The sequence below is a fragment of the Dromiciops gliroides genome, chromosome 4, assembly GCF_019393635.1.
Source record: "Dromiciops gliroides isolate mDroGli1 chromosome 4, mDroGli1.pri, whole genome shotgun sequence".
NCBI classification, from domain to species: Eukaryota; Metazoa; Chordata; class Mammalia; order Microbiotheria; family Microbiotheriidae; genus Dromiciops; species Dromiciops gliroides.
In genome coordinates this window covers 420,933,625-420,960,708 of record NC_057864.1, presented here as the reverse complement: position 1 = coordinate 420,960,708, position 27,084 = coordinate 420,933,625, and the positions used below count along the sequence as shown (strand labels likewise).

The following is a 27,084-nucleotide window of genomic DNA, read 5'->3' as shown; positions in this document are numbered from 1 at the left end:
AGGCCAACTTCTCTTAAGGTATTGGAATGACTCCCACACAGCAACCAAAGACAGTGATAGTGGGTAGAGCTTTGGAGTTGATAGGAATATAAAAAGGGAAAAGTGGAAGGGAGACGACAGCCAGTGGCCCCATTACAGAGATGGTGAACACAATTAACTTGGAGGGGAGCAAGGTCCAGAGTTCAAAAGCAAGATCTACATGCAAAGAGAGGGCCGCTTTTACCAGCCAGGTGGTGACATGAAGTGTCATGAAGTGACATGAAGACCTAATAATACCTTTGGCAATGGGTTGTCTCTTCACCATCTTCCTCCTCCTGTTACTCTTCAAGAAACTGGTCTCAAAACCCTATCCAGTTAACTCCAGCATCTTTCAGCCTTCATTGGCTCAAGATCGTTTTTCAGGAGCCAAGATCATGAAGCAAAAGGAGGGACCTGGCTCAGGTGCAGCAGTGAAGCTGGCAGCTGAGGTTAGGCATGGCAGAATTCTGGTGGTCTGGCCCCAGCCTGAGCCTGTCCTTCCTCTGAACTTTAAACACTAGACCCCACAACCTCTTGTGTAAATATGGTTGCATCTGAGGTATTTACATGGAATCAAACCAGGACTGGGCAACTAGAGCTGAGGGATCTTAGGGAAAGGGACTTAAAACCAAAGATCTGCTCCCATTTTCACAGTAACTGAAAAAATAAAGAGAAACAGGAGAAAGAATAGAAAATGGGGCGATAGTAGATGAGAACCAGAAGGAGGCAGGACTATCTGTTTTATTGTGTTTTTCCTAGCCTGACTCAGGAGGGCCCTGTCCAGATCCAGAGGAAAGAATGATGCATGAAATCTGGGGGTCTTCTGGCCATTGGCTCCCTCCAAGGATTTGGAAGACACCTCTGGGGTCAGCATAGGGGTGAGATCTGCAAGGAAATCACCATATGGGGCGCTGTCCCAGACCAGAGGGAGTCTGTATAACATGCATTCTCTTTCCAGACCTTTTTCCTCCATGCTGCATTGTAGGTCTCCTCTTAGGCCTAGAGGGTCTTCTAGGCTCAGAGATGATGGACCCCATCTGATCTGGGAGAAGAAACCACCCACTGATAGCTTCCTGGTCCTCCAGCTGGAATTTGATGGCTCAGGAGGTTATTTCCTGACTTGATCATGGTTCCTGGCCATGTTTTAAGTCTTTACCTTATCATCTTTGTGGGGCACTCAGGAGGCTGAATTCCAAAAATAACTTGTTCCTCCAAAACAGCAGCATCTTACTCCTCTCCTTCCATAACTTCAGATGCTCCTCGTTTTCTTTGAGTTTGTTCAAGCAGTCCATTATCGGGAGAGTGACCTCCTGTGAAACATTGCAGGTACACTGCCTGGTCCTGCTCCCCATACCAGGTGTTCTAGTTTTCCCCAGGATACAGGGGGAGTCCCTGTCCAGGTGAATTGGGAGAGAAGGTGCTCTGTTAGGCTTGTTGCAGGCATCTAGTCACTGGGGCTTCACGTTATGAAGTTGGATTTTATACAGGTTGCTGAGCCCCTTTGAAATGAGAGTGAAATGGGATCTTCAGGGGATCCACCTTGTGGACAAATAGAGTACAACCAGTAAGCCCTGCCTCTAGTTCCAACGGCAGACCCAGGGGAAGCTTTTTCAAGGAAGCCCAGACCTGGGTCCCTCTTCAGGAGCAAACAGAGCTTTCAGGGAGATGTTGCAGAAGGTCATAAACCTAATCTGATAGTCCTTTTCCTCACAAAGAGGTAGAAAACAGAGGCCTATATTCACAACTATGTGTAGGTCCAGAAGGAGAAATTAAGGTCTGATGCCTCTCTCCCCACCCCATAGTCTTACAGAGTACCTTATTCACCACAGTACAAACAAGGAGGAAAAGGAAATGTCATTGCTGGTTAATGCCTGTTATAAGCATTCTCAGTTATATGGTAAGCCAACTGGAAACAATAGCTGTGTATACTCTGAAATCCACATGAGGATTGTGTCAGCAGAGCACGCTATGCATGTTCACAACAACTTGGCTTATTGGCCAGTGTCTCTAAGAAGGATTTAATCTGGAGTAGACATAGAAAATTACTGTGATATAAATACAAATGGCATCAATAAACCAGATCTGAAAATATTTTTGTAGACTTTAATTTTTTAAAAATCTGTCAGTGGTTTTGTAGATATTTTTTTCCAGAATTTAGCACAGTGCCAAGAACCCAGCACATAGTAGATTCTTAATAAATGCTTGCTAAATTGAAGCTCATTTTCATTAATCAAGTTCCTGGGCTTAATAAAGGCAAACTGAGTCAGAAGACAAGGTAAAGGATGAATGAAAAAGTTGATGAGTTCTGAAAAAAAGAACATGAAGACAAAATGAATAAAGAAAATGTAACCTCCAAAGGCTGACTTATAGCCTCCTTGTATGTTAAGATGACCACTCAGTCATTCAAAATGCTTAATTAGGAAACAACTACCCTTAAAATAGGGCAGCTAGATGGTCCAGTGGATAGAGTACCAGGACTGAAGTCAGGAAGACTCCTCTTCATGAGTTCAAATTTGGCCTCAGACATTTTCTAGCTGTATGACCTTGGGCAAGTCACTTAACTCTATTGAACTCAAGTTTCCTCATCTATAAGATGAACTGGAGAAGGAAATGGCAAACTACTCCAGTAACTTTAGCAAGAAAACCCCCAAAGGGGTCAGACATGACTTAAAAATGAGTGGATAACAACAGCAACTCTTAAAATAAGTGCTCAGTTGATTTTTTGTGACACCTGGAATTGTGGCTTTAAAAATCATGATGAAGTTTTCAAATATAATTGATTTTATGATGATTTGGTTGTTGTACATGGAGAAGATTAAACAACTTTTCTTTTCCAAACCATAATCTAATTTTTTTTTTTACTTATTCTATAGCTTCCTTTTGTTAATTCCCCCAGAAACAGGTTCCATTACATATTTCATCAAAGAACCTGGATATCTATAACTGCCCCAACAAAAATGACTTTGAAAGTAAGATAAAATAGAATTTGGACTTAATTTAGAACTAAAACCAAATAATTTTAGAATGGTTTAATAAAGGAGAAAGGGAAAGGGATAAATTTAGAAGCTTCTTTTCAAATTTTGTAGAATCATAAAGTCAAGGAAGGAGGAACCCATTATTTTGGGAAATTGGGTTAGTGAGCATACAGAAAAGGAAGTTGTGATCATAAAGAGCTCACATGGCTTCATTAAGAACAGATCATGCCAGACTAACCTCACTTTCCTTTTTGACAGGATATGTCAGTGGATCAGGGCAATTCTGTCGCTAGAATTTACCCATATTTCAGCAAAGCATTTGACAAAATTTCTTGTGCTATTCTTTTCAGAAAGAGATGTAAGTTAGACAATAGTACAATTAGGCAGAATTGGGAACTGGCTAATTGACCAGACCCAAACATAAGTATTAAGGTTTCAGTGTCTAGTTGGAATGACTCCTGTAGAGTAGACCAAAAATTTGTTATTGGCCTAGTGTTATATAATATTTTTTAGCAATGATCTGGATAAAATTCAATGGCATGCTTATAAAATTTGTGGATGACACACTGCCAGAAGGAATCTAAAGTCAAGATTCAAATAGATTTTGATAGATTATAATAGTGGACTTAATCTAATAGAGACAAATTGAACAGGGATAAATGTAAAGTCTTAAGCTTAGGTTAAAAAAAAGGAACCTTTTTTTTTTTTTTGGTGAGGCAATTGGGGTTAAGTGACTTGCCCAGGGTCACACAGCTAGTAAGTGTCAAGTCTGAGGCTGTATTTGAACTCAGGTCCTTCTGAATCTAGGGTCAGTGTTCTATCCACTGTGCCACCTAGCTGCCCCCCCCCCAAAAGGAACTTTAAAAGTACAAAATGGAGAGATCTATGACGAGACAGTTGTAGTTCATCTTCAAAAAAAGATTCTTTTAGTGGGTTAAAGGTTCAGTAGAAGTCAACATAGAAGCCTAGAAATAGAATTCCATTTTAGGCTTTGTTAAGACAGGCATACTATCCAGTCCAAAGAGAGTGATAGACTCACTATACTCTGTTCAAATCAGACCACTTTTGTAGCATTGTGTTCATTTCTGACCTCCATGGTATAGAAAAGGTGAAAACTCTAAAAGAAGGCAAGCAAGATGTTGAAGAACTTCAATTTCATTCCATTTGCAGATTGGTTGAAAGAACTGTAGAATCAACTGCAGGGAAGGTCAGAAGGTCAGAGATAAGAAATCAATCAGTGCCAAAGCAGGTATTCCCCTACCAGACCTTGACCTTATTTCCTATGCCCTCCTTATCTACTCCACTTGAGCCATACTTTAGAATTGTTCTACCTTAGTCCTTTCCTCCTCATTGCTCAAAATATAACTATCATTTAAATTACCCTCTCTGATCATGATCTTCTGCCCTTCTGCCTCTCCTACTCACTCATCCTTCCTGAAAAACCCTAGGCTATGATATGCAATATTATATAACAAATAAATTAAACTGTTAGAAAACAGAATTGTTCTATGACGTCTGAGGAGGCAATTGGTTGCTGACAGAAGGGGTCAACAAAAGTTTCTTGAAGAAGGTGACACTTGAATTTAAAGGATAAGTAGGAATTCAACAAAGAAGTGGAGAGAAGGACATTCCAGACAGAAGGAACTGTGCCAATGCTCTCATCAAGGCACGAAGAGTATAATGGAGGTGAGGGGGTTTGTCTGTGCCCTCTCTCTCCTGATGATCTCACTAGCTCTCAGATGTTCAATTATCTTTTCTGTGCTCATGAATATATCTATATCTCTATATCTATTTATAGACTCAGAGAGGAAGAGAGAGGGAGAGACAGGGAGACAGAAAGACAGACAGACAGAGACAGAGAGACAGACAGAGACAGAGACAGAGATACATGTGTAATCTTCCTAGGGATAGCTAGGTGGCACAGTGGATAGAGTGCTAGGCCTGGAGTCAGGAAGACTCCTCTTACTGAGTTCAAATCTGGCCTCAGACATTTCCTAGCTGTGTGACCCTGAACAAATCACTTAATCCTATTTATCTGTTTCCTCATCTGTAAAATGAGCTGGAGAAGGAAATGACAAACCACGCTAGTACCTTTGCCAAGAAAACCCCAAATGGATTCAAGAAGAGTAGAATATGATTGAAACAACTGAACAACAACTATAATCTCCTTAGTTTCTCTCTTGATCTACCATCCTATATTACTGCTTATTTCACATTTCCATCCTATATTACTAACTGCTTATTTCACATTTCCATCTCAAACTCAATATGGCCAAAACAAAACTAATTGTCTTTGCCTATTCCCAACCTTCTTCAATCTTCACTTCTTTCTAACTTTCCTATTTCTATTGAGAGAACTACCATTTTCTAGTCACTCAGGCTTGCATCCTGAGAGTCATCCTCAGCACCTCATTCTCATTCACTCCTCATATCCCATCCTCATCTTCTTTTCAGTTTAATTCAATAAACATTTATTAATTGACTACTATGTGCCAAGCATTTTGCTAAGTGCTAGGAATACAAATAAAAAAAAGTTTCTGCCCTCAAGAAAGTTACAGTATACTGGGGGAAAGAAATACAGGAGGTGAGAGATAGACAGAAATAGAGGGGGAAAGGGGGAGAGGAACTGGGAGGGGAAGAAGGAGGGAGAGGGAGAAGAAGAAAGGGGAGGAAGAAATGGAGCCACTAGTGCATATGATGTTCCATGTAGTCAAAACCAAGCAAAGCTGCTGGTGGAAAATGGAGAATTGCCTAGAAAGTTCTGAGTCCTCTATAGAGGAAGACTTTAGGAGGAGATTTTATTGCTCTCTCTTCGTGCCCTCAAATCAGAGGGGAGAAGCAACTGAGGGAGTTCAGAAGGTGTTGAGTTTCAAAAAAAAAAAAAAGTCATGGTGATGAGATTTCCTGGAGAGGTCATGATGTTCTTATAGAGTCAAAACCAAGCTGCTGATAGAAAATAGTTATCCTTCTTGACCTCTGCTACTTTGGGTACTGCTGACTACCTTCTTTTCCTAGATACTTCCCTCTTTCTGGGATTTTGTGACACTGCTCTCTCTGGGTTCTCCTACTACCTACCTTCCTGCTCCTAGTTTCCTTTGTGGACTTACTGTTTAAATCACAACCACCTCCCCCCCCCCCCAAATCTATGTGCATCCCAGGACTCTAGCTTCTATGTTCTCTTCTCTTTTTCTCTTTAGTCTCTTGCAGAGCTCACCATCTCCCATGGATGTAATTATAATCTCTATGTAGATATCTCTCTCTCTGGATTTCTTTCAGGAGATGACCAGTGGATTCGTTCAATTTTAATTTTTCCCTTCTAACATGTATAGGCAGAGTTTTAAAAATGATTTTTAAAATACAATATCCCCATTTTTGGCGGGAGGGAGCCAGAGAATGGTTTTCAAGTAGTATGATGATTCTTAATTATTTCTCCATGATCTGTGGTCTAGTTCTTTTGTTTTTGACATGAGATGCTTCACATTTTTTTCTATTTTTTTAACTTACTTTGTTTTAATGTTTCTTGTTTCTAAAGTCAGTAACTTTTGTCTTGTACATTATATGTTTCAGAGAATTTGTTAATTTGATGTTTTGTATCTCTTTTGCTGAACAATTCATTCTCTTCCCAAGTCTCTCCTCTAGGGTTCCTGTTTCTTTTATAAATCTTTTTCTAGCATTCTGATTTAATCCATAATATCAGTTTTAACTCTAAAAACTACTGCTTTATTTCTTCTAGGAATTCAATTGAGTTTGTAGCTAAGCTGTGTATTCCTTTAAGCCTTTTAAGCTTAAAATTGTAGGTAATTTGGAGTTTTCTTCTGTGTTTATGACTTGGCCATCTTTAGCATCCTAATTGTCTCTTTTTTGTTTACTCATTGTTCCACCCTTACTTTTGTGTTACAGCAAAGTTCTGTTCACTTTGGGTGCAATTGTAGTGGCTTTTTTACACTCCTAGTCTGTCTTATCCAATACCCTATTGCTGGGGTCAGAGTAATGGTGCTGTTGTCTTCTCCCAGGGTTTGGCTCTGAGATCCCCTATTTAGAGTTAGAATTAAAGATACAGCATTGTGGCTGTCTCTCGCCCCCAGGACCTGACTCTACCCCATTCCTATCCCATAGTTCCTCCCCTGGTCACTTTCCTGTGAGTTATATTTGTGAACTTGTATTGGAAAGATGAACCACAAAGGATTCCTTTGATATTTATGATCATTACTCTTGTTCTTTTTTGCTGTTTTTGAGATCTGGAGTACTTTTCAATGGGGGAGCTGTGTTGTATTGCTTCTTCTTACTTTTCCATATTTATGGAAACCAAGTCTCTCCCCTAAGCATCAATCCCACATCCCCATTTGCCTAATGAACTTTTCAAACTGAATGTCACAGAGACATCTCTCAGCACCACAATCCATCCTTCAACCAAAGAGGAATTTTACCTAAGTTCAGATGTGGCGTTTCATGGACCCAATCAGTAAAATTTTGTCCTGCCACTGGACTTTGATGACTCTGGAAGAGGAAGTGAAGCTGACGACTTTGCTCAGCTCTGCTTCTCTTAGATCCAATTCACACATAAGTCAAGATATCACCCTCATGGTGTCGTTGGTCCTCTTCAAGAACAAGTAGCTCCCTATTACCTCTAATATAAAGTGTAAATTCTTCTGTTTGGCCTTCAAATACCTTAACAAGTTGGCACAACCTATCTTCCATATCATTCTAAAATACTCACCTTCTGTAACTTCCATTCCAGCCAGAATGGATTTCTCTCTGCTCATCACACACATTCTCCCAGATCAGGAATTTGTACTGGCCGTCCCCATTCCATGGAATGTGCTCTTTCTTCACTTCTGCCTCATTGAATGCCTGTCTCCCTTCAAGAATTGCTGAAAGAGGAGGTGGAGCCAAGATGGCAGAGGAAAGGCAGTGACTGCCATGAGCTCTCCCCAAGAGCCCTCCAAATACCTTCAAATAATGCCATAAGACAATTCCTGGAGCAGCAGAACCCACAAAAGGAGAGGGTGAAATCATTTTCCAGCCAAAGACAGCTTAGAGGTCAGCAGGAAAGGTCTGTTGTACTGGGGGGAGAGTGAAGTGCAGCCCTGTGCAGGCCACACTGACAGAGACCCAACCCCAGCATAGGCCAAGTCAGCGAACCAGGTCTTGGGAGTTTCTGAATAGGCTGCGACAACAGCTGCTTCTAAAACTCAGCCCACAGATGGTGAGGGAGTCAAGCAGTTTGTCCAGGAGATTATAGGGGTCTCTTTGCTTGTACTGAGGCAGAACTCTGTTGTTTTGGCTGTGCTCAGATCCAGGTCTTACTCCTGGGTGGCAGCCCAGGAGGGTGAGGGGTGCAGGCATGCCACTGCTTGCAGCCATAGGGCAGCAGGATTCTGTTCCAGGTTAGAGGACAGAGAAGGGGGCCTGTAGTTGCTTGCAGGCTGGGGCACAGACAGGAGGAGTGGTAAATGTGCCTCTCCTTGAATCATACCACTTTGGAGGAATGAGGGACTTACAAATTCCTAGAAGTATCTCAAAGAACAGCTGCTCAAACCCCCTGAAGCTTGGGATAACACACAATCCACCCTGGAAGTAGTGCCCCACTTTAAGAAGGAATTAAAAGTCAAGAAATAGGCTGAGAAAATGAGCAAACAGAAAAAAATGGTGACCCTAGAAAGTTTCTGTGGTGACAAGAAAGACCAAAATATAACCTCAAAAGAAGATAACAAAGTCAAAGCTCCTATATTCAAAGTTTCAAAGAAAAATATAAATTGGTCTCAGGCCATAGAAGCACTCAAAAAGGGTTTTGAAAATAAAATAAGAGAGGTAGAGGAAAAAGTGGAAAGAGAAATGAGAGTGATGTAAGAAAATCATGAAAAAAAGTCAACAGCTTGAAAGCCAAATTGGCCAAATGGAAAAGGATATACAAAAGCTCTCTGAAGAAAATAACTGCTTAAAAATTGGGATTGAGCAAATGGAAGCTAATGACTTTATGAGAAATGAAGACACAATGAAGCAAAACCAAAAGAATGAAAAAATAGAAGGCAATATTTCCAATATTTCCTTGGAAAAACAACTGACCTGGAAAATAGACCCAGGAGAGAGAATTTGAAAATTATTGCACTACCTGAAAGCCATGATCAAAAAAAGAGCCTAGACATCATCTTCCAAGTAATTATCAGGGAAAATTGCCCTGGTATTCTAGAAGCAGAAGGTAAAACAGAAATTGAAAGAATCCACCAATCACCTCCTGAAAGAGATCTCAAAGTGAAAACTTCCAGGAATATTATAGCCAAATTCCAGAGCACCCAGGTCAAGGAGAAAATATTGCAAGTAGCCAGAAAGAAACAATTCAAGTATTGTGGAGTCACAGTCAGGATAACAGAAGATCTAGCAGCTTCTACATTAAAAGATTGGAGGGCTTGGAATATGACTGTCTAGAAGGCAAAGGAACTGGGATTACAACCAAGAATCACCTACCCAGCAAAACTGAATATAATCCTTCAGGGGAAAAATGGGAATTCAATGAGAGAAAGGACTCTCAGGCATTTGTGATGAAAAGACCTGAACTGACTAGAAAATTTGACTTTCAAATACAAGACCCTGGAGAAGCATCAAAAGGTATACAGGAAAAAGAAATCATAAGGTATATTAAAAGGTTAAACTGTTTACATTCCTACATGGGAAGGTGATACTTGTAATTCTTAAGAACTTTCTCATTATTAGGGCATTTAAATAGAGTATATTTATTTAGACAGAGGGCACAGGTGTGAGTTGAATATGAAGGGATGATATCTTTAAAAAAATTAAATTAAGGGGTGAGAGGAATGCACTGGGATAAAGGGAAAGGGAGAGGTAGAATGGGGTAAAGTATCTCACATCTCACACGAAAATGCTTATGGAGTAGAGTGGAAGAAAAGGGAGATATGGGGGAGTGAATGAGCCTTATTCTCACCAGAATTGGCTCAAAGAGGGAATAACATACATACTCAACTGGGTATAGTAATCTTACCCTGAAGGAAAGTAGGAGGGGAAGGGGATAAGGTAGGGGGTGGTGGTGAAAGAAGGCAGATTAGGGGAGGGGTTAGTCAGAAGCAAAACACTTTTGAAGAGGGATAGGATGAAAAAAGATGGAAAATAGAGTAAATGTCATGCAGAGGGAATAGGATGGAGGGAAATATGGTAACTGTGGAAAAAAAAATTGAAGCAAGTTTGTTTGATAGGCCTTAGTTCTTAAACACATAGAGAACTGAGTCAAATTTGTTAAAAATAAGAGCCATTCCCCAATTGATAGATGATTAAAAGACATTAAGTTTTCAGATGAAAAAATCAATGCTACCTATAGTCATATGAAAAAAAATTGCTCTAACTCACTCTTGATTGGAGAAATTCAGGTAAAAACAATTCTGGATACTACCTCATACCTATTAGACTGGATAATAGGACAGCAAAGGAAAATGACAAATGTAGGGGATATGGGGAAAATGAGACATTAATGCACTCTTGTTAAAGTTGTAAATTGATTCAAACATTCTGTAGAGTAATCTAGAACTATGGCCAAAGGGCTATAAAACCACACATTACTCTTTGACCTAGTAATACCACTACTAGGTTGGTATCCAAAAGAGATTTTTTAAAAAGTTGAATTCAAAATTGGGGAGATGCCCATCAATTGGGGAATGGCTGAACAAACTGTGGGATGAGATTATGATTGAACACTATTGTGCTATAAGAAATGATGAGCAGGATGCTATCAGAAAAACCTGGAAAGACATACATGAGTTGATGTAAAGTGAAATGTACTGTATACAAAGTAATAGCAATATTGTAAGATGATCTGCTATGAATGACTTAGTTATTTTTGGCAATACAATGATCCAAGACAACTCTGAAGGACTTATGAAAAATGCATTTCATCTATAAAGAACTGATGGTATCTGAATACAGATTGAAGCATAATTTTTTGTTAGTTCCTTTTTCTAAAGTTTTTTGTCTGTTTTCTTTCACAACCTAACTAATGTGGAAATGTTTTGCATGACTATACATGTATAACTTATATTGAATTTCATGAGTTCTTAAGGGAGCATGGGGAGGGAGGGAGAAAGATAATTTGGAACACAAAGTTTTAAAAATTGATGTTAAAATTTATTTTTACATGTAATTTGGGAAAAAACTAAATTCTAAATAAATGGGGGGAAAAGAATCACCTAAAGAATCACCTTGTACATAAAGGTTTCCATGATTCTGCTAACTGTTTGCGTCCTCTCTTCCTAACTACCTGGTAAGTAACCTTCTGGGATTTGTTTTATATTTATTCTTTAAATACTTATTCTGTAAAGACTTACACATGTAAATGTCAAATGAGATATATTTGTAAAGTGCTTAGCATAGTACCTGGCATACAGTAGGTGCATAATAAATGCTTGTTCCCTTCTCCCTTTCTCCCCTTGCATATATACATGTTGTTGCCCTGGAAAGAGTGTGTGCTCCTTGAGATTAGGAACCATTTAATTGGGTTTTTTCTATTTGTATCTCCATTGCCTAGCACAGAGTTTGGCACCTAAACAGCTACTTAATAAATGATTGTTGATTCATTGATGCATGTGTATGTGTATATCAAATACATGTATGTGTTTATATGTACTTCTAATGGGTAAAACTAAATGTGTGTGGTTACCCTATCTGTCCCCTTGTGGGGAAAGCTAACTAGGACAACAGTTTAACAGTTTAGGTATTAAACAGTTATTAAAATATATTAGAGTTAAGTGTCTCTGAAAGAATAGGAAAACCTTAACTACCTCTCCTGGTTCAGCTGCCAACCCCACAAGGTTTCCACCACCAACTCACAAAACCAACTGCCTCACATGCTGCTTCAAGCTGATTGGTTGAGAGTGGTCTCATGTTGATGTAACTTTGGAACACTGAACCTTAGAAAGGTCAACCCATGCTCTCACAGCTGGGGGCCTCTGGTAATAATAATATTCTCACACACTTAAATAATGGTTATGAAACAACTTACAACCATCATTGAAAAACCTGTCTACTAATCTATGAGTGCCCATTTCCTACCAATGCCATGATGAGTATTTGGCAATAAAGTTGAATAGTCACTGGGGTTCTTTTTATTTGGGGGGGGAGTGTGATTTTCCCAAATCACAAATTTGGGAAATCCCAGATTTGGGAAATCTGCACCGATGATTTCCTTATTGTGAGGACAAAGGTATACATAACAAAATAGACAAACAGATTAGATGGTTGGTTGCTTTTTTTTTAACAATGCGTTCTCTTATGACAAAATTATTTCCAGTAATAATCCTGAAATGAAATGAATAATAGAAAAGATATTCAGATAATGAACATTTTCTTTTGTTAAATTTCCTATATGTAATCATGCCAGTAAAAAAACTAAAAATAAAATGTTATAGTAGAAAAAGGTAAAAAGTAATTAATATTTTAAATTATATTAATATATTTTTAATTGGGAATAAAATGTACCTACCTATTAGTATCTCATAGTAATGAATAATAACATTACAGTTTCTGGTTTTGAGTCTTAACTTCTATAAATGTATCAATTACTTCATCAAAACTAATCTTTTCATATTCATATTCAATAGAAAATATAGTTAGACTTATTAATCTACTGTTACTCATAATAAACCAACCCTTTTTTATTAATTAGGTTTACAAAAAGTTTCTTTCATATGAAGGAGATATACATATAGGAAAAGTTTTAAACAAGGATGTTTGGCAGAGATTCATAAAAATTCTGTTTCAAAAGTGAATTTTAAGGAAACTGAAGTCTGCAAAAAAGACAATTTAGGCAACTACTAAATCAAACTACTGATGAAACATTTTATATTATTGATTCATTCTTTAGTTTTAAGATAATTAACAACTTTAAAAGAAGAATGTTTTCATTTTCAAGATATTATTCAAATTTCATAAAATATTTCATGTTTGAACTAAATTAGCACTTAGCAAACATAAATATTAGTCCTCACAGTTCACACTGCTTCAATTTGACATTTTAATATTCTCTCTCTCTCTTTCTCTCTCTCTCTCTCTTCCCCCCTGCCTTCCTACCCCTCCCCCCAACTGAAGGGGATGAAATCCCCATTTACTAAATGAAGTGCACACTGTGCCATAGAGGCAAAGGGCCTTGGATACAAGTGGAAGCCCTGAGAGGCATTCCCTGAAATTCAAAACCAGGGGCTTTGGACTTGAATTTGGTGGGACTAAGGTTTTGCAGGGACTGAGTAAAGCTGTCAACTTAATCTCCTTCTCTTCCACAGAGACTCAGAGAGTGCAAAGGGTAGGGGTGGGGGAATGAATGTTTGCTTTTGTTGTAGCTTTGAACTAAATATTCCAAGAGCTAATTTTGTCTGTTGAGTAGTTAAATGAAACTGGGATGATACTGGGGCTTTTAAAATAAAACACAATTCATGGGGGTTTTAGCCAATGACAGAGGAGACCCCCTCCTTCCCCAATTCCATTCACCATGATCTTTCAATGATCATTGACAGTGGCTTGGTATCTACCAATTCTTTTAATACACAAGATTGTAGTTTAATATGGGCCAGGTGATTTGAATTCATAAAAGTAAGTTTGTTGTTGTTGTTTTTTTAAGGGCAAGTACTTGAGGTGGGGGGGAGGATTATTGGGAAATATCTTTATCAAAATAAATTGGGTGCTTCCTATATGTACTGGAGAATACACCTGGCACTCAGACAATGGGGGCAGAGCAAAATCATTGTTATGCTGTGAATTAATGAAGCCTCTGAGATGGTTGGATTTTAATAATTTGCAAGGCAACCACAAAATCATTTGAATCCATTGTTGGTGTAAATTATGGCCAAATGCTCCTAGTACTGTTGGGCTTTTTCTGTTTTGTTTTGTTTTGTTTATGTCCAGAGCTGTGATTTCCAGGGTGTTATTAGGTCCTGGATGAGGAAATTCCCTGAACCAAAGCAGACTGGCAACCATTGAGTCAATTAACTGGCTCTATGAAATACCTGCTATTTTCCAGGTACTGTGTTATGTACTAGAAATATAAAGACCAAAAGTAAAAGAAGGCCTCCAGGAGGTTAGGGTAAACCCCTGTGGTGAACTTATGGGAGGATGTAGACAAGAACCATAGCAGACAGGCAGGCACACAAGAAGGAGGTAGGATACTCATCACTGGAGGGAACTCCCAAATCAATGAAATCACAAATCTCTTTGGGTATTTGAGGGATGAGACCAGCTCATACCTTGATTTGAAAAACACTTGATGTTCATTATATCTTTGTTAGTTTTCTTGCTAACAAGTGAGGCAGCACAGCAGAGAGAATGGAGAGCTTGCCTCAAAACTGGGAAGCAGAGTTCAGGCCTTGCTTTGGACACATACTGATTGTATGACCCTGGGCAAGTCAATTAACTTCTCAATGCTCTAGATAATGCTAAGATTACAAATTGCAGAGAAAGTGTTGACCTGTATTAGTAAGGGAGTTCCTTATACCAGTGAAATCACAGGCCCAGTACCTATCACTGCCACCAATTCTTTATGGAGCAGGAAAACAAAACAAAACAAATGAAAGCACTGTACTTCAAGCTAGATACTTCCTCACTCTGATCTTCACTTTGCCACAATGCCCTCCATAACCTTAAACAAGTCAGTTGGCATAGTAACTTTCCTACTTAAGGTTCTATTCTTTTAAAAGAGAGATCATAGGAGCACTTTAAAAAGAGGGCTGTGAGGATTAATCCTTGACTATCCCTAAAATGCTCTGAAGACAAATACTGGTAGTTATAGATTCCACTGCACCTATAAATAAGGAAATGAAGGAAAGACGGCACATGGACAGAACCAGCAAAAGATTCTATCTTTGAATGGGTCCTTCCTGAAATTATATCATATATTTTGCATTTACTCGATTTTGTCTTCATCTTGGGCAAGTACAGTATTAGACTGCTATGAACATTAAAGAGAATAACCTCTAGAAGGAGATTTGTTCACAGAGAAAACATTCACTCCAAATGGTAGTTGGTGCACAGATAAATCAATGACATTTATCTGTCTCTGTCTTTTCAGCTTTAACTTTCAGTTTCAAATTTGTTACAAAGAAGATGAGGAAAATTGCAGCAAATAAGAATTGTCACAGAGCAAAGGAAATTCCAAGGAAAATATTATTCTTTTGTCTGTCAGGATGCAGTGAATCAAGATGATTTATTTTTAAAAGCTTTGACAAGATTACATAGTCGCTGATGCTCAAGCCATTGCTTTCTGCTAGAGCAAGACCATTGGATTATATAAAGTAAATAACCAAGTGTTGGTGACCAACAACTTCTAGATTGTGTTGTGAGTGAAGTGGTTGGGTCATATGATCTAGAACTTTTTTATATTTTTGTGTCAAAAAATTTAATTATTGATTCTGTAGAACCAATTGATTCTACAGATTTACAAAGATAAAAGGGAAACCAGAAGCCATGTAGTTCAACTGATAGCTGAGGTTGAACTCTAGACTAGCAATGATCCACTTGAACACAGTGGAAGGATTCTACTATCCCCCAAGAAAGCCTACTCCACTGCGGGTCAGGTCTAACTGTTAAAATAACAATTATTTTCTTTACACCAAACCTAAATTTTCTTTGACACAACTGTGACCTATAGATCAGTTGTGCAATCTGGGGACAAGTCAGAAAGACTATTATAAATGAAAGTACTGCAAATGTTAGAAGCCTGTCCATAATAAATCTTTTCATCTTTGGACTATACATCTTATTTCTTCCAATGGTCTCCAGACCTTACCATCTCATTCCCCTTCCCTCTTCTCTGGACATACTTCAGTTTTCTGGTTATTAAATAATGGCTACCAGTTTACATTATTAAATAATGGCTACCAGAACTGAACACAATATCGCAGATATAATCTGAAAAAAGCAGAGTATAACAGGACTGTCATCTCTCTCGTTCCAGACATCACCTCTTTCTCTATAGCCTAAGATTGTATTCACTCTTACAATCCACTAAAACCTCAATATTTTTTTCTGATTGTTGTCATATCTTGCCATCTTGTACTTGTCAAGACAACAAGCACCTACTGTGGGAAATGCTATTCTTAAGCACCTAATATGTGAAGTTAATTTTTTTAAAGATTTCAATTTTTTTCAATATAATTGTTAGATTTATTCCATTTTTCTAGCTTGCTGATATCTGAAACATAGCCTTCACCAAATTGCAAAAAGGGTCCATGACAAAAAATAAAAAGGTCAGTTATCTTTGGAACAGATGGTATAATTAAAATTTTTTCAAATGGTACAAAGCTATGAGAGATAGCTTATCTACTGGATGAGAGAATCAGGATTAAAAAACATCTCAACAGGCTAAAAAATCAAGCCATACCAATGATGATGAAATTTAATAAAAAGGTCAGAGACAGATAGAGGTAGGCTATTTTGTATTGCTGAGGAAAGTGGGAAGAAGGCCAACAAACAGTCTCTCCTCATTTTCTCTAGCCATCTGAGTAGCTACCATTTATGGAAAACATCATTTTAGGATTAGGGAGCCAGGACAGCCCCCTTGTTATTCACAGAACATAATGGGGCTGCTGTGATAAGTTACAAATTAGTTTCCTTACCACAGTAACCCTAAATCTCTTTTCTGTTTGAAGAAATGGAGCCCTGGGGATATTTGCCACAATCAGGGGGTATGATAAAACCTAAACTAGGTTTCTGACCTTAAGTGAAGGGATAGCTGAACTGAGAGACCCAGGGGATGGCAATGCAGTGAAGTCCAGATAGAGAAGAGTCAAGATGAATTAACTGAGAAGAATCAAGGAGAATGCAAGGCTATTGACTATTGTCTTTAGTTCTGGGTACCATATATTATAAAAGATGTTAAACTGGAAAGTAAAAAGAGGTCAGCCAAGGTGGTTAAGGGCTTCAGGTCCATGATATATGAGAATTGGTTGGAAAAACTGGAAATGTTTAGCCTACAGAAGAGAAGACTTATGGGAAAACATAATATTTGAAAATGTAAAGAAAAATGTAATAGACTATTTCTATCTGTCTCTGACATTTTGGCACCTATCAAAATGTAAATAAAAATCTTTCTAGTTATTAAATGTATCCCAGAGTAGAATAATCTGTCTCAGGAAGTTCCCCTTCACGTGAGGTCATCAAGCAAATACTGTAAGACCATTTGCCAGATATATTGTAGAGGAATTTCTTGATCCAGCATGCGTTAGACCAAATGACTACTGAGGTCCCTTCCAATTCTGAGATACTGAATTTGGGACAAGACACATAGACAGTGAGAAGACAGCTCAATATATACTACAGACGTTACTAAAGAAACCATGAGATCGGGAATGTGTAGGCAGAAAAGGGGTTTCTGGTGTGAAGATAAGGCAGAGCAGTATTTTTATTTAAAAAAAAAAAAAGGAGTGTGTATAACCTTTGTGGAGAAGGACAGACCTAAAGAAACTGCACACTCCCCTAGAATATGGGATAACAAAAGGGAGATAGGCTCACAGCTGGGCTAACTCCAGGGGACTGGAAAGAAAGAGAAAATGAAACAATGAAATTGATAATATCTGCCCAAATGAATGCAGGGAAACCACCTGGGGCTATAAGAGGAAGGGACAACCCTAAAAAGAGACTTTAGGAAGAGAGGAAGGGAAATAAAGGAGATGGATTTCAGGTGCTAGTGAACAAATAGCAAAGGAAAAGAAAGTTGGGAGGGAGGAACAACAGGTGCAGCAAGAAAACAGCAAGAAGATAGCTTTTAATGAGGAAAAAAGAAAAGGTTCTCTTACATCCAAAGAAGCAGCTTTGTCTGAAATCTACCAAAGAGGAAAGAAAAGCAAGATAAATTAATGGAAGAAAAAACCCCAGAGAATAAGGATAATAGGCCTAATGTAAATGGAACTAAGGACCAGAATACAAGAGGGGAAAGTAATATAAATTTTAAGAATTATAGAAATTTTAATATAATAATATAAATAAATAGAAAAAGAGGAAATAAAAAGAAGGAAATCCAAGTAGGCCTTGAAGGGATAATTAAAATCAGAAAACAAGGCAGAATCTAAAATAAGATCATATAATACAAAATAGTATAGGACTGCAGAAAGTTAGAGAGGCATCCTGCAGGTATTAGAGAAAAGAAGTAGGGATGAGTGTCCTATGAGAAAATAGGTGAAATACAGAGAAAAATTCATCATGTGTAGAGAAGTCCTGTGTTGAGGACTCTTGGTTCTTTTCAACCAGGGAAGAGAATCTTATACTGTAATTGTAAGCTATTTTTTTTTTTAAGGCTCCTTTAATGTGCCTGTTTTAAAAAAAAAATGAGAACTTAGTTGGAAGATGATTCTTGATCTGAATTAGGTTGGGGAAAAGGTCCAAGGTTAGAATGGTTTTTAGAGACCTTCTAATAATCCAAACTACAACCCCCATGCAAAAATCACATTTTCAAACTATCCCCAAAAGACATGTTAGAGGAGAAAGTTATTAAAGATACGGCTCTTTTTCTGTATACAATGAGATAGGTGAGTAGAGCATTTGTTATTTGTTTACTCTTTGCCAGGCATTGTAGTGAGTACGGATACAAAAACATGAAAACAGTGTAGTCCCTACTTCAAAGAGCATATATTCTTATGAGGGGAAGACACAACCTAGAGAGGGTCTGAAAAAAAAAATGAGAGAGGGGAAAAGGTTCCCTTTCTCTGCATAGGGGCAAGGCAGCTAGTAGAGAAGCAGATGGATAATAAGTTGAAAGTGAAATTAACTTGAGGATTCTCCAGATAGGAAAATTCCAGACAAATTCACCAATTTGCTAGCAGGTCTCAGAGCAGAGTTATTCTTAGGTGGGCAAAGTAGCTGGTGTGGGGCAGAGGCAGACCTGAGAATGAGCTGAAAGTGAAGAACTCCATCCAGGTAGAGAGAAAAGGTTGATGAGAAGGATTTGGAGAAAAGAATATACATACAGGTGAGAAAAGTGGATAGGACTAAAAAAGAAGCAAATGTTAACCCATGAAGACACATCTGTCTGTCTGTCTGTCTCTTTCTTTTTAAGTAACTTGCCCAGGATCATAAAGCTTGTAACTGTCTGAGGATGTATTTGAACTCAGGTTCCTCCTGACTCCAGGGCTGGTACTCTATCCAATATGCTGCCTAGCTGCTGAAGACTCATATTTATAAACTATATAAAAGAATGTCAGATTGAAGGACACTTAGATTTGCATGCCTACCAATTGGCATACAATGCCCTCTGTCCCCGCCAAAAAAGGGAATTGACAAGATTTATGTTTAAGGAAGAAAGTCAAGTCAATAAGCACTTAAAGGTTTCTTGAGGGAAAGATAAAGATTAATTCAAGCTCAATAAAAGAGAGAACGACTTTGAAAATTGCAGTTATGTGGGTGATGCTGGTTTTTCAATATGTCCCAGATTCCCAACTGACTTCCCTAGAGACTCTGAAGATTTTCCTTTGGGTGAGGTCAAGCCCTCTCTTGGTTAAGATAAGATTTCCTCTTGTTCTCATTTAAAGAGCTAAGTCATTTTAATGTATTTTCTAGTATATTTTAATCCATTTAACTTTTCTGATTTCAACTTGCCATTTGCTTGAATAAACAGGTTTATTTGCTATTTGTGTTTTTTTTTTATAGCCAGTGTTTTACAAGAAGTCAAACTGGTGAGTATAACCTAATTATGTATCCAACCAAATAAGCCCCTTTTGTTTTAAATCCTTAAAATGGTATCCCTAAACTAGCAATAATTAGAGGGATATATACATACACACACACACACACACAACATACACATACCCCCAAAGGGTATCATACTAGGATTATATATATGTATATATGAGCAAATGTACATGCATACCAGTATTGCATAGATGTATACCCTTACCCATAAGGGGTATCCCACTAGCATTACACAGATGTGTATATGTCCATGGTAAGAGAGAAGAAAGATTGTAATGTGGATGCCACTGATATTACTAAACACCTATTACAAGATTTTTTTTGCAGTAAACTTGCTAAAAAGCAGGTAAATACAGCTGAGTTCTGGGAGCATGGTATACCACCACTTAGTACTATATTTTCTATTTGGATGTGTGAGAATCAGAGCGCTACCAACCTGCTGAGAAGGATGCTGCAGGGAAGCTCTGCCATGAAAAGAACACATGTGATTTAGCATCTGGAAGGTCAGATTGGCATCAGGAAGTGGTCTGCCACCTGTGGGTCCTGTCAATCAGAGCTACCAGCCAATTAGCTTGGAATTGTGTGTGTGGATGGCCCTGTTTTCTGTTTCACAGGAGGCTTCTGGGAGAAGCTGGGGAGAACCGAGGGCCTTTTTCATTTCCAGACTTTGGCTTGGCGGCAGCGGAGGCAGAACAGGGAGAACTGTAGGGAAAGGCAAGTTTTTCTCTCTGGCTATACTGAATAGAGCTAAACTAGGACTTTCCATGCTATAAGGAATCTCTCTTCTCTCTCTCTCTCTCTCTCTCTCTCTCTCTCTCTCTCTCTCTCTCTCTCTCTCTCTCTCTCTCTCCACTAACTTCTAATACACTTTAATAAATACTTAAAAGCCTAAACTCTTGTTAAACCTTCTAATTTAAGGTGATCACTCATTAGATTTTAGACATCACAGGTAGAATTTTAGACCTAACAGATGGATGCATGATTTCATCAGTGTAGCTACTCCCTTCCCCTGAAGCAAAGTACAACTCATTCTCTAGAGGACCGTGTTTATATTTTTTAGCCTATGAATTACCTTGAAAGGTTCAGATCTGTAATAACTCCCTTTGCTGTGTGGGGTCACTTGTTAGAATGCAGCAAGGTGACACAATGGAGTGCTAGACCCGGAATCAGGAAGACCTGAGTTCAAATACAACCACTGTGTGGCTCTGGCCAAGTCCCTTGTCCTCTGTCTCAGTTTTCTCTTCTGTAAAATGGGGATAATCATAGCACCTACCTCACCAGGTTGTTGTGAAGATCAAATGAAACAATTGTAGAGCACTTATCATAAGTGCCCGGAACATAGTGAGTTCTATATAAATATTAGCTGTTATTAATGTGTATCCTAGGCTTTGCTCTTATGCTCAGGCTTCTGTTTCCTAGGAATTAACCCTTCCCATCTCCTATCCTACTCCAACCCCTTTATCAGAAAAAATAGTCATGTACTACTTCCCTTCCCCAATACCTCCCGTCAGATTGCTCCCCTCTTGGAGACACCTTGCAAAGTTAACTCAGCATGAATGAATCATCAAGCCAGGCTAGGGACAGATTTATTGATGCCCATATCTGGCCTTGAAGTAGTCAGTTAACTTGTTTGGGATGGTATAAATTCCACCTTTTTCTCAGATAGAGCTCAGATCCTGTAAATAAGTAAGAGGAAAATTTGTCAATATATAGACCCATTTGGCAGACCAAAACAAAGAAGGAAAAGAGTCCACATTTTTTTTTCCTTGGCTTAGGAATCTTTGCCCATATCAGATATCAGCCTGCTATACAGTCAACGTGGGAAAGCACAAGTCATGATAGGACCTTTCCAGCTACTGGCCACTACAAGAAAAAAACTGAAATTATCCAATGTGGATACTTCCTTCCCCAATAAGACTGTAAGAGAGCCAGGCAAAATGGGGAAACGGGTTAGCTTGACATAAAAATATCCTGTCTGTCACTATACACAGTAAATGTCAGTCAGTAGGACTCACAGCATAACACAAAATGAAGGAAGTTGAAGCATGGACCCAACTATGTTGAATGACTTTGCCACTTTATGGCTCGTAGGACCAAATGACAAAGCTGCTAATTCCTACCTTATCCTATGTATATTTCAATAAATAACCATGTTACATGCTAACTACAAGTCACGAATATGATGATGCTTTAATAATGCACTATTTAGTAAAAGTCTGCTATAGCAACTATAGTTGCATACATAAAAATTCAAGAACAATAAGTCAGAATACAAAGGCTATTATTCACTCGCAGAGAATTCTCAATTACAGTTTATATATATTTTAAAAAGTAATACAATGGGCAGCTAGGTGGACAAGTGGATAAAGCACTGGCTTTGGATTCAGGAGGACCTGAGTTCAAATCCAGCCTCTGACACTTAACACTTACTAGCTGTGTGACCCTGGGCAAGTCACTTAACCCCAATTGCCTCACCAAAAAAAAAAAAAAAGTAATACAAAACACATTAAACACATTAGAATAATTGTGATTGACTGATCTACCTTTCCCAGGAGTGGACAAATAACTTTGAAACTCAGAGTCAAGCTCTTTGAATGCTACTTTGTCTCCAGTGACTTGTAAAAAAAATTAATTTTCTTATATAATTTATAAAGAATGTATGAAACTGCTATAAATCTCAATGTAGAATTAAGGTAATGTTGAAGACTGTGCTTCTCTTTAGAGAGAAAATATGCTTGTGCATTTCATACAAAGTTAAAAATGTCCCAAGCTCACAAGTGTTACCTTTATCTATATCCCCCTATTACTGAATAAAAGGATTAGAAGAACTGTGACAGTAATTTGTGAATCTGAATGTTGCTTTAGTGCCATAATTTAAAATTTAACACCCATACTGTATATATAAGCGTAGACATATATATACACATATACATATATACATATATATATATATATATATGTAAAGCTTTTGAACATCATAAAGTCCCATCAATAATAAGTGTGAGTAGTCGATGGCTGTAAAAACAAAGTATGGCTATTGGAATGCTATTGTCTGTTGGAAAGTACTATGACTAATGATGTAAAAACACTTATTATAGATTTGATAGCTCTACAGAAATATATTAAGATCTGGTACTGACATGATAAACTGAACCACTGAAAAGAGATTCTGAAGCAATTACTAATCAGGAAAAGATTCTAATAAATCAATCAGCATTAAGTTAGCTCTTCATCAGCTAGATTCATGGTATTGCAAAGTTATTTACATTTTTAAATGGCTCACCTGGCTTAGCAATGATATTCAAATAATTTCCATAATGTTGCCTGACAAGGACAACTTAGGAAATTGCTCATTTAAATCTGGCACCTTAATGGACCAAAGGAAAGGGGGTAGGGAGGGGGAGGATTTAAACCAGGATTTGGATGACAGAAAGCATACAAGCCATTTATTAAAGGAATATGATCTTAGTATGAATCTAACTTTAAGTCAGAAATGTATGAAGGTATTATTTTTTTTTTGATGGATTTTTATCTCCAGCACCCAACACAGCAAGTTGTGTTTTTTTTTGTTTGTTTGTTTATTTTTGGTCCTTACCTGTGATTTCAGCTGGGTAGGGAACTCCCAATATGGAAAATCCCTCCACTGATGCAAAATGGCAAATCCTCTACTTAGAGGACATGGAAAAGTTAAGTGACAGCTAATAAGTGTCGAAGAAAGATTTGAATCCAGGTCCTCCTGATTCTAAGTCCAGCCCTCTATCCATTACATGCACCACCTTCTGCAGAAGGTTCTTCCCTCTCCCTGTTCCCCTCACCCCCAACCAGGGCCTTCCCTCTGAGATTACCTTCCATTGGCAATACACCTATCTTATATCACAGTTATTTATATGTTGTTATTCTCCCTCTCCTATTGGAATGGAAGTTTCTTGATCGCGAGTCCATGTTGTTGTTTTTGTTGGAATCTCTAGCACTTTCCTAAGGTCTGAAAATTAGTGTTTGTTGAGTGCTTGCTGAGTGACTGACACTATGTTGCCCCTTGCCTTATCACAGTAAGATCACAGAATCAGAGAGATAGAGCTGGAAGGGACTTTTTGGGCCATCTAATCCAACCTCTTCATTAAATAGATCAAGAAACCTAGGCTCAGAGAAATCAGATGACTGAGCAAGCTCATGCAGATAAAACTAGCAGAGCTGGGATTTAAAGTACACCATGTTATGTAATGATTGGAATGACGCCACCTGCTGGAAACTTACTGTAGAAGAGCTCCGCCCATGAGGTGAATGTCTCTGAGGGCAAGACCATGCATCTTTGGTGTCAGGAAGTGACGTTTGCTTGTGGGAGGAAGAAGGGGGAGCCTGGTGCTCTGACTGGGGCTTTTTCCTGGGGACTCTGGCAGAGAGCGGAGCTAGAAATGCGCTCTCCCTTTAATAGATAGATGAATGTAGGCCTTTCTCTCTCTCTTTACCAAATTCTTATTCTCCTTAATAAATGCTTAAAAGTCTAACTCTTGCTAAAGTTTATAATTTATTGGCAACCACTCATTAGATTTTAGACAGACTAGCTAGAATTTTAGCCTTAACAGTTAAATGTGTATCGAGCATACGTATGTGTATAAATATATGTGCATATACATGCATGCTTCACTTATGTGTTTATAGAGACATACATGAATACATACATATATGTAGAATATATACACATATATTCAGTCTTGGGAATAACAGAAAGGACATATAAGTGAAGAGAGGAATGAATTATGCCATTTCCTCTACTCTCATGCCTTTACAGAACCATAGACTAAACATTGCTATTCTAAGACTCTTTTTTTGTTTTGTTTTGTTTTGTTTTTACAGGGCAATGGGGGTTAAGTGACTTGCCCAGGGTCACACAACTAGTAGGTGTTAAGTGTCTGAGGCCAGATTTGAACTCAGGTACTCCTGAATCCAGGGCCAGTGCTTTATCCACTGCGCCACCTAGCCGCCCCCTATTCTAAGACTCTTAAAACTTCTCTTAGGATCACTTACTGCATCTAAGTATATTTATAATTTATAATAAATAAATGGGTCCTCTGACCCCTTCTGATAAGAATAAATATAAGATTCAAGCAAAGTCAAAAAGTAGGTGCAATAATAACTCATTAGCAACACAATCCAGTAACAAAGCTTCCTTGAGGTCCTTAAGTCTTTAAGGGGAGCTATTTGAGACAGTTATATATAAAACTAGTATTTCTAAACTAAGGGTCTGTAAGGAATGAATTGTGATTAAGAGTTTTCATAACCCTATCTTTGCTTCATTATGGTCAGACTGAAGAAAAAAATGTAAGCTTGAAAAGCCTAAGAGAAAATGGGTGTGTACTTTGGGAGATAATTGAATAAACAAGAGGAACTCTGACCACAGGGAACATTTATTGAAACTAAGTAGCTAGGCCTCCCCTGGTGGCTCCCCCATGCCCACATGGGTCTGGCCAGATTATAATGGGGACAGCCCATGTGGGTGTGCTGGGCCAATTGGAGACTCAGCATGAATAAGAACTGCCCCTTCCAGTGGGAGAGACATTTAGAGGCAGTTAGAGAGTGTTCTGAAATGGGGAAGGAAGGTAGACAGTTAGAGGAACTGCTGGTGTTTGATCTTTGAACCAAAACAGAAGAGACTGCAAGCTAATTCTCCTTAGAGCTACAGATTTCGGGTGGTGGTGAGTTTCTGTTTTTTGAGGCAAAGCTGGCTCTTTGGAGCTGGCTGGCCTGGAGGCAGGTTCAGGGTGCCTGGGGCCTTTTTACCCCTGAGATTTAGATTCTTTCTCATTGTCCCTAGCTCTATTAGCCTTACTTGTGTTTTTAACTTGTTCCCATTAATAAACCTATTTTGTTTTTGAAAGAGGCTGTTTCTTTTCTTACCCCAATATTAAGGCGAGCCACCCAATTAACTCTTCCTATACTAAAATTGGCCCTTAAGGTCTAAGCCTTCATCCAAGCACTTCCATACAACATTCCATTTTTTCTCATATGGCAGAAGCATATGCTAGTACTCCATATGTTGATAGTTAGAAATTGCCCTGTAGATCTGCAAACCTCTCTGACCTAGTCAATAAGCACTGAAAAAATATGAGAAATACTCTGATTACACTAAGAGTAGAGTAAAAGAAAAGCCTTAAATAAATTCTCTTACATATTCAAAGAACTGCTTTTAATTCATCTATTAAATACTTCCTATGCACCACATATTGTGCTACCACACAGTGCTCTGCATATATTAGGCACTTAATAAATGTTAGCTAACTATTGCCAATAAGGAAGTATTCCCTGAATTGCTAAGTATGCCCAAAATGGCACCAGGAAATGGTGAGAGATTAAACAAATATATAGGATGATCTCTCTTCTCAAGGACCTTATGATCTATGTATAGAACACAGTGATTTTGGTTGCTAATAGAAAGTAAGGCAAAGGCCTTACTAGCCACCAGCCAGATCCTTTCAGTCTTGCTCATGAGCTGATTTACATGGCTAGGGCAACATGGAGAGGAATTGAAAGCTCTACCTAGGTAACCTGGTATTTTGTTCTATATTCATGCCTTTTGTGAAGAGGCAGCTAGGTGGCACCTTGGATAGAGTTCTGGACCTTGAATCAGGAAAACCAGAATTCAAATCTGGTTTCAGACACATACTAGTTTGTGTAACCCAAATTACTTAAGCTCTCTGTGCCTCAGTTTCTTTATGTGTAAAGTGGGGATAAGAATAGCACCAATCTCCCAGAGTTATTGTGAGAATAAATTGAGATGATGCTTGTAAAATGTTCTACAGGGCCTAGAGCTAGGTGGAGCAGTGAATAGAGCACCGGCCCTGGAGTCAGGAGGACCTGAGTTCAAATCCGGCCTCAGATGCTTAATACTTACTGGCTTTGTGACCCTGGGCAAGTCACTTAACCCCAATTGCCTCACCAAAAAAAAGTTCTACAAATCTTAAAGTGTTATATAAATTCTTATTATTATTTTCCCTTTCTTTTATGCCCTGTAAGGATCAAAAGGCATATTTATAAAAAATGGTAGCACAGTACTTGGCACACAGCAGGTGCTTAATAAAGGCTTGTTCCCGCCTCCTCTCCTTGATCAGTAACAAATCACTTGTCTCCCTATATCACCCTCTAGTCAAGAAATGGGCAGAGATGACAAATATAAGCTCAGACTGTGACAGTGAACCTGATACAGAAATTCTGATAAGAGAGCAGAGGGCTGCAGCCATCATGTACCTGAAACCAGAGCTAGGCCTTATCACAATCATCTCTAGGTGAGAGATGGAAAAGAAGGAAGAAAAGGAACCAGCCACACCTGGATTTGCTTCCTATCTTTGCCAAGAATTGGATGTATCCAGGGTAATTCACTTTCCTTCCTGGAGGTCTCACATTCTTCAACTGTAAAATGAAAAGT

The 27,084-nt window shown here is 38.4% G+C and overlaps 1 pseudogene; it reads right to left on the bottom strand.

Moving 5' to 3' along the window:
* Positions 1-885: 885 nt before the first annotated feature.
* LOC122755188 overlaps positions 886-27,084 on the bottom strand; it is a 39,190-nt pseudogene continuing 12,991 nt past the window's right edge.